We start from the raw sequence: 9,209 nt of genomic DNA on the forward strand, positions 1-9,209 counted from the left end.
GACGGCAGCCCACCAGGCTCCCCTGTCCCTGGGATTCTCCAGGCAAGAACACTGGAGTGGGTTGCCATTTCCTTCTCCAGTGCATGAAAGTGAAAAGTGAAAGTGAAATCGCTCAGTCGTGTCTGACTCACAGCGACCCCATGGACTGCAGCCCACCAGGTTCCTCCGTCCATGGGATTTTCCAGGCAAGAGTACTGGAGTGGGGTGCCATTGCCTTCTCCGCTGCAACTCAGCTAGCTCCTTGCAAAGTCATGTAGGTTACATAGCTTTGGGAAGACAGAAACTTGCAACAATGCTAGCAGCTGAAACTTACCTCACTCACCCTTGTCAGTTGCCCGGCCTCTGTGCTCCTGCATAACCATGTTTGTTTGTGTAAAGTTCGGGCATCCCCACTGCTGTGTCCTAACCACCCACATGCAGGAAACCCCTACTCTGAACTAGCCTACTCACAGTCAGCACTGCCCACTGAAGTCTGGTGCCATGCACTGTCTATAAAAACTCTGTAACTCCTTTGTTTGGGGCTCAGAGCTGGAAGTGTTAACTCCTCTGGGCCCACCAGCGTAATAAACCTGAGTTCTCCAACTCTCCAAGTGTGGTGTTTGGTTTCCCAACAGACCGACTTCTGCAACAAATATACAACATGTGTTTTGCTCTCTCTGACTTACTTCACTCTGTATGACAGACTCTAGGCCCCTCCATGTCTCTACAAATGACCCAATTTTGTTCCTTTTTATGAGTGATTTTTAACGAACAAAGTTGAAACAGGCTATCCGAAACTTTCAGTTTCTCAAAAGCATCCATCCATCAATTTCTCAAAACAATCTCTTTTTTCCAAATCTTCCTCCAGGCTGATGTGCCTGCCCATTCCTCCCGCTAAGTGCTGGCAGTCCTGCCTCTGAAGGCCACCCTTCACTGCTTGCCTCCTATAACCCCTACCCTATCCCACCCCACCCCACCCCACGCCTCACCCTCACCTGGTGGTGGTTTCCTCGCTAAGTTGTATCCGACCCTTGCAACCCCATGTAGCCCACCAGGATCCTCTGTCCATGGGATTTCCCAGGCAAGAACACTGGAATGGGTTGCCATTTCCTTCCCCAGGGGATCTTCCCAACCCAGGAATTGAACCCAGGTCTCTCTGCATTGCAGGCAGATTATTTACCAACTGAGCTACAAGGGAGGGCTAAAGTATTCACCTGTCAAGCTGCCTGACTTCCTGTCTAGGCTCTAAAGAGACAGGGAGCTCCTGCTCTATTCACATGGAAAATTCTAGCACATAGCAAACATAATACACAGCTTTTGGATAAAATAACAAATATGTATTCCAGCTACATTCTAACACATGTTTTAAACAAGGCTTCTGCTTAACTCTGAGCACCTAGAAAAACCTACATCCTCTATACAAAAAAGGAATCTTTTAACATCTGTAGCAGCTACAAAACAGCCCTGGGCAATCTACATAATATATACAAACAACCTATATGTATGTGTATGTATGTGTATATGTATGTGTATGACTCTTTGCAACCCCATGGAATGTAGCCCACCAGGCTCCTCTGTCCAAGGGATTTTCCAGGCAAGAATACTGGAGTGGGTCACCACTTCCTCCTCCAGGGGATCTTCCCATCCCAGGGATTGAACCCACATCTCCCGTGTCTCCTGCATTGACTGGTGGATTCTCTACCACTGCACCAGCTGGGAAGCCCCATGTATATGTATATATACGGCCTCCCACATGATAGAATTCATTTACAATAAACATAACACACATAAATGATAAATGAGTGTTTTTAACAACACAGCATAACAAATTAAGAGGAAAGATGGTAAGTCATTGTAACTTGTAACAGTAAGATGGGCTGAAAATCTGACCAAGCCCCTCTCACTCACCCACCCAGCCTGCTTTTCCACACTGAGGGCCTCCTCCCACTGAGTAGAGCTCAGGCTATCAAACATGCAAAAGGCCAGAGGCAGTGGAGGATTCATCTCCACGCTGGAAAGAATGTGCGGAGGTAAACCTTGATCGTCTTCCACATCAAAGGAAAGAGTGAATTGCTATCCCGCCCACCCAGGAGAAATGCCTACGTTCCTCCCTGAACATCTTCTCCCCACTCTCAAGAGAGAACATATTTAGCTGTTTGATACTATTCCATCCATTGAATTTATTCAGTTCTCGTATCAGCTGCATTATTCCATCTGCCTACCCAAATCTCTATCTTAGAGTCATCCACACATTTCAAACTCACGACATCCATTATTCTGTAGAAAACAGTCTTCTCTAGTCCTGTCCTATGCTCCTGACACCATCCTAGGGGCCCAAGACACAGATCTCAGCCCTGACAACCCCTCTCACCACCCACATCCACCTGGTCACTTCTGTAATCTCCTAGATCTCTCTCAGATCTTTCCACACCTCTGCTTCCCTACTGCCTTAAACCGTGCCCCATACATCACTTCTGAACTTGGACAACTTCTTAACTCCTCTCCTAACAACCCGCTGCCAGAATTAGGGCATCTAACTCCGCTCACCCAAGTGTTTTTCTACTAGTCTGCAGGGATCGTGTCTGGCTAGTCACCAATGTATTTCCCTCCAGTACCGAAATGAATGCTGAGCATAACTGAAGAGGCAAAAATGACCATATGAATGAATGACCACATGAGAAAGACGGTCAGTACTCGCAGAATTAGATTTCACCACCTGCCATAAGCTCAAAGTGACAGTGTCTAAACGTCTGTCTCTGAAGCAGAGGTAAGAAGACTTATTAATCCGAGGCCCACACCCAAAGGTAAATCATCATTTCACACACTGCCACACGCACTCATAATATAATTACACATTCTTTTATGCTGCCTGACATGTTGGAGCTCTTTCATGATAAAATGTATAGAATCAGGAAGAATGATCTTTCTTTCCCAGAAGGAAAAGAAAAACTATGCAAATGCAAAGCACAGGTCTCCTAGACACCTTCCAGGACGCACGAACAAGCACACCATCATCTTCAAGTCCTCCGTGGCCTGAGGAGGGGGTCCACTAATACCCAGATCAAATCCCAGAATTACCAAACAAGGCCACTTTTCACCATCACCTATTGGGGAAATCCACGTGAGCCCATCATCCAGCCGGGGAAAGAGGTACTCGACGTTAGGTAATCACATATGCAATCACGCCCATTTGCTTACGAAATTTCAAAGTTTGCACTAAGACTGAAGGACAACAACATTCTTCCTGTCTCATCGGGCAATTGGTTACCGAAAGAGAAACGTGTTAACCCTGAGTGGTCGGCAAGTAGGGCCATGCCAAGAAGACCCACGCCCGCCTTCCAGGCCTCTCCCACAAGACCAACATAAAACAAAGGCAGGGAGAGCCTTCCCAGAGAGGGAAGGCGGGTACTGTAACCTCACTGCCTGCGCGTGAATCCTGGCTGAAGCGGTGTGGCCTGGGACAACACCCTTGTCTCTGTGATACAGCTTTCTCACATTTAAATGGAGCAATCTTCACGTGCATTTCAACAGAGGATGGGACCTCAGGAAATAGCAACAGTTAACAGAAAGGCAGATGAGAAAGAGCCCAAGGGGAAAAAAGTAAACATCAAGGTCCTACTATATGGCACAAGGAACAGCATTCAACTTCCTGTAATAAACCATAATGGGAAAGAAAATGATACAGTATAATATGTATAACTATCATTTTGCTGTACGTCAGTAACTAACAAAACACTGTAAATCAACTATATACTTCAATTTTTTTAAAAAGGAAGCTGTGTTGTGCTTAGCGACTCAGTCATGTCCGACTCTTTGAGATCCTATGAACTGTAGCCTGCCAGGCTCCTCTGTCCATGGGGATCCTCCAGGCTAGAATACTGGGGTGGGTTATCATGCCCTCCTCCAGAGGATCTTTCCAATCCAGGAATCAACCCCAGGTCTCCCGCATTGCAGGCAGATTCTTACCGTCTGAGCCACCAGGGAAGCCCCCCACCCCCCATCAAAAAAAAAAAAAAAAGAATCCAAATATATAAATTTAAATAAATTACTGGAGTGATAATAGCTCTCAGGTGGTGGTGGTCGTTGAGTTGCTCAGTCGAGTCCAACTCTTTGCAATCAGGGGTTGCACTGATGATTAAAGGAATTAATATTTCTTATCACAATGCCTTATCACATAGAGCACAATATCTAAGTGCTCTATCAATATAACTATATTACAACAATAATATATAAACCTTAGTACTAATCTCACGCCTCTCATCTTCCCAAGGGATTCTATGCCCTACCAGTTCTCTTAAACACTAAAAGCAGTGGTTCTCAAACTTTATAGCATGCGCCTGAATCATCTGGAAGGCTTCTTAAAACACAGACTGCTGTGCCATAGACACAGAGCTGCTGATTCAGGTGGCCTGGGATAGGGCCTGAGAACATGCATTTTTAACAAGTTCATCACAGGTACATGGGTGCGGGTGCTGCTGGTCTGGAAAGACTTGTGAAAAGTACTGACTACGGGCTTCTCTGCATCAGTGGAGGACGGTGTACAGGTCCAAACTTCCAGGGCTTCCTACGGCCGTCATCCCATACGCTCTTCCACCTCAGCATCTCCACCCATGATTCCAAACTCAGCTCAAGCATCAGGACCTCGGAACTGGCACCAACGCCATACTGTCATCAATGAAATAAGCTCCAGGAGGCCAGGAGCTCCCCGCAATCAGAACCTGGCCTTACTCGGTGCACAGGACACGGAAAACCTTCAATAAATGGCGCCAACGCTCAAAGGCAGACCTGGAGAACCAACTAAAGCGGAAGGTCTTAGGGACCAGTGGGAGCTTCCTCTCACAACTATTCACCGGAAAGGAAGGGCCCTGAGACCACAATGAACCCACCAGCAGCTTCTCTGCTCAGTGGACCATTAACTCTTTGCCTCAAACCACAGCGGGTGCTCCCACGCTTTGAAGGTAAGCGAGCTTCAGTTTCTGGTCTCTCACTGGCATAGCGCACCCCACCCCGAGGGCTTCAAGCCTCTCTTTAGGAGATGCTGAGTGTTCTTAGGGACAAGGTTGCAATCAGAAAGCATTTTTATGTAAGCTTTTCTGGTAAATGGCCCCAAAAGATCTCAGCAGAAACAAGAAAGCAATCACCAGCAAATGGTTGTAATTTTTTTCCGTTCTAGGTAAGCATTCACTTTCATAGCTAATTTGGTATTATTTTTCCTAATGAGGATCCCCTTACTGTTTACCTTTCAGGTATCACAAAATCTGGAACTGCTTCTTTCACACGCCATGCACACGCTTCTCCTTGGCCCTTTGGCTGTTCTGTGAATTTCTCCAAAACATCATCCATCCTGCCCCTTCCTTACAGCATCTTAACCAAGCCAACCACACGTTTATAAACACCAGCCAGGTAGGACTTCAAATGCTTTTAAGAAGTTCAAGGTGTCTTGTCGATTTCTCTATACAATGAGGATGGGATGGGGGCGAAATGTGCCAAACACAATCCAGGCAGAATATTTACCTGATCCTCCCAACACAGGGAAAAAGCTTTTCTTCAACAGAAAACACTTTCTTCTACACCTGAAGATAATTTCAACATGAAACCCCTCAATTTTCTTAGGTAATTACCAGCAATTGCAAGGAAGGTTTTAAGAAACCAAGTGCTCTCCATGTCAGAAGATAGTATTTAAAATTCTAAGTACTATTTTCATTCTCATCCTAAACAGTATAATAACTTTAATTTGAAAATCACTTGTGTGGTTTACATGCACTTAAAGAAATCATCCGTTGAGCTGTTATGGATCATTCATTCAAAAGGCTAAATTGGTATTTTAGGATTCTCTCCTAAATAAGCATGTTGGAGTACTCTGTACTTCTAGAGAGACATTTAAGGAATAATAGATATATCTTTTAAAATAAATATTATATATATTCAGCAATGGTTATAGATTTATACATACACACAAAGTCCTTTCTAGGTGGCAACAGTGACCTCTATTTACCTGTAAACTATGGGTAGAAATCAAGATGAAATACATTAAAGCATATGAATAATATAAAATTAGCTGATACTTCAATATGTAATACACACAGGATATATATAAAGTTTTACTAATTTGCCCAACTTGGCTATGCTGCTGCTGCTGCTAAGGCGCTTCAGTTGTGTCCAACTCTGTGCGACCCCGTAGATGGCAGCCCACCAGGCTCCCCCATCCCTAGGATTCTCCAGGCAAGAACACTAGAGTGGGTTGCCATTTCCTTCTCCAATCAACTTGGCTATATTAGGTCCTTAAAAATATCTTAAGGAAGACAATAAATTTTCTGTTTTTTAAAATACTGTTCATCTTGTCCCAGATTGGTCTCAGTTTAACAACCCAAACAAAATGAAAACAATGTTCATTTTATTCACAATGACTTTCCCAGGTGATTCAGTGGCAAATAATCCACCTGGAAAGCAGGAGACTTGAGTTTGATCCCTCGGTTGGGAAGATCCCCTGGAAAAGGAAATGGCAACCCACTCCAGTATTCTTGCCTGGGAAATCCCACGGGCAGAGGAGCCTGGTGGGCTACAGTCCATAGGGTCGCAGAGCCTATCACTACGTAGCAACTAAATGACAACAACTTTAACTCTCAGGATGTGTAATTCTGAATTCTCATTTCTATTAAATCTGCAGATTTACACTGTCTCACAGTAACTTGGAATAGTGAAAAAGCATGGATTCTGACTCAGAAATATCCACGCTCAACTCCCAGGTCCACCAGTTCCTATGAACAAATTCCTGGATTTTTCCCTGCCTTAGTTTCTCATCTGTTCAGAGCTAGTAACATCCCCTTGGTGAATTTTATGCAACATTTTAAGGAAAGTGACTAGCATGGTGCTTGGTACAGAGCTGACTTTTCTTGAGAGTCCCTTGGACGGCAAGGAGATCAAATAGGTCAGTCCTAAAGGAAATCAACTCTGAACATCCATTGGAAGGACTGATGCTGAAGCGCCAATACTTTAGCCACCTTATGCGAAGGTGAAAAGACCTTCATTGGAAAATGAATGGAATAGGAAAATGACCCTGATGCTGGGAAAGGCTGAGGGCTGGAGGAGAAGGTGGCAGCAGAGGATAAGATGGCTGGATGGCATCAAAGACTCAATGAACATGAGTTTTAGCAAACTCCAGGAGATAGTGGAGGACAGAGGAGCCTGGTGTTGCTGTCAGTGGAGTTGCAAAGAATCAGACACGACTTTGCAACTGAACAACAAAACTAACCTTATTTTAAGTATGGTTTGGAGAATCCTTGCCACTTGGATGTGACCAGGCTAACGATACATATCCTCTGAAGATTTTCCTTTTCCCTACATTTAAAATGCTTATTACCAGAGATCAAAGAGGTGCCGCAAAAACAAAAGCACAATGCGCCACTGCTATCTAAACAGCCACCTGTGAGAAAGGACTGCCCAAAAATTCCCTTTTGTATCCACACCTGTGCTACCACACAGCACACCAGCCTGTGTGCTCTCCTAGAGGTTCCCCCCTTGACAGACGTGCAGCTAACGTCAGTTACGTGGAAATGCTGCTGATCCAAGCAAAAAGTGATTGCTAATGGGAATCGTAATCCATAGACCTGTTTGTGATTTGGTGCGTTGGTGAAGCAGGTTTTCTAGAGTCCCCAGGTTCACCGCGAGGCTTTTCAGTAACTCCAAGTGCCCGAGGCCGATGAAATTTCTAGAGCAGGCTCCGGTAAGCACCGAGGCACGGGTGAAACCCCCACACACCGCGCACAAGTTGCTTCAGACGCTCTAACCCACTTCGTGGAAACTCAACCAGATTTACCAGCCACCAATGCACCATTTGCTTAACAAATGGACAGTGAGCTGGGGAACTAATTGCTGAAGCAATTGCCTCTAGAGTTCGCCACCACTACCGCCGTATTTTTTTTTTTTTTTTTTTACGAGACACTCTGTAACCTATACACAATTATCAGTGGGCTCTCTGCGCAAGGAACCCAAGCGGCTTCTCCGGGTTTCCACGAAGGGGGTGCATCCAATTCCGCCCAAATGAGGGACTGGCCTCTGCAGAAAGGAGTCCCCAAGGAGACCAAACGTTGGTCCTTCAAAATGCAGAGATCCTGGGGCAGGCTGCGGTGCGCCCTCCCGCACCCCGATGCTCGGCGTACCTTTCTGACTCCTGAACCGGCAACTCCACTGGCTTCCCTTCCCGGCCGCTCAGGATCCCCAGTTCTGTTGGCAGCGGACACCCCTGCCCTCCTCGCACGAGCAAGGAGCAGCCCGGTCGCCCCGCTTGCCCGCGCGGCTTCACCTGTCAGAGGCCAAGTCCCAGGAGCTGCAGAGGGGCCGGAGCGAGCCCCTTACCTGCGCGGGCACAGCCTTCGGGGCTGCTGCCGCCGCCACTCGCGAGCTCCGAGAGCCGCCGGGACACGGCGGGGGCCGGGGCATCGCCGGGAGCAGCGCGACTTCCTCGGCCCCGCCTCCCGCCGGCCCCGCCTTCGCGCCCCGCCCCCGCCGGCCCCGCCTCCGGAGCGGGGGGGCGGCGGCGCACCGCCCTGGAACCCCCGCCCTGGCGTCCCGGCGCCCGAGCCGGGCAGAGAAGCTCCGCGGGGTGCGGGGAGGAGGCTCTGCCGCCGGCTTCTGGCTCGGTGAAGAGGAAGCGGTTACGTTTATCTCCTTCGTCTGAGTTGATTCACAGGAAAAAGATGTGTCCAAAAAGTCTGGCTAAGGGAGTTGAGACTCCTCGCGTTGTAGTGCAGGATAAGAACGAAGTGTGGGCCAGTGTGGCTGGGAAACCTGTAATTAATTAATCGCTTGTCTCGCTGATGCGCACACCGTGTCTCTCCCTAAATGGCTCAGACGGTAAAGAACCCGCCTGCAATGCAGGAGCCTGGGTTAGATCCCTGGGTTGGGAAGATCCCCCGGAGGAGGGCTTGGCAACCCTCTCCAGTATTCTTGCCTGGAGAATCCCACGGACAGAAGAGCCTGGTGGGCTACAGTCCATAGGGTCGCAGAGAGTCGGACACAACTGAGCGACTAAGCAGCAGCAGCAGCAAAGGTTCAGTGGGAGGGGAACCGCCTCCGTTTTTACCACGCAGACCCTAAGAGGTGCCAGAGGCAGGCGTCCTATGAAACCCATGCCACGTGCGCGCGATTGAGGGTGGAAGTCGGCCAACCAGATACACGGAGCTCCGTTTCTCATCTTTAAAGTGAGGTGACATTCTCGAGCTGCCGGAACA

The 9,209-nt window shown here is 47.6% G+C and overlaps 1 protein-coding gene across 1 annotated transcript in view; it reads right to left on the reverse strand.

The window, feature by feature from the left end:
- MCTP2 (multiple C2 and transmembrane domain containing 2) overlaps positions 1-8,446 on the reverse strand; it is a 261,100-nt gene extending 252,654 nt beyond the window's left edge. Inside the window, exon 1 of the mRNA XM_005891571.3 lies at positions 8,139-8,446. The gene's annotated coding sequence lies outside the window, so the exon portion shown is untranslated. The remainder of the gene's footprint in view (positions 1-8,138) is intronic.
- Positions 8,447-9,209: the final 763 nt, after the last annotated feature.

The sequence above is a fragment of the Bos mutus genome, chromosome 21, assembly GCF_027580195.1.
Source record: "Bos mutus isolate GX-2022 chromosome 21, NWIPB_WYAK_1.1, whole genome shotgun sequence".
Taxonomy (NCBI): domain Eukaryota; kingdom Metazoa; phylum Chordata; class Mammalia; order Artiodactyla; family Bovidae; genus Bos; species Bos mutus.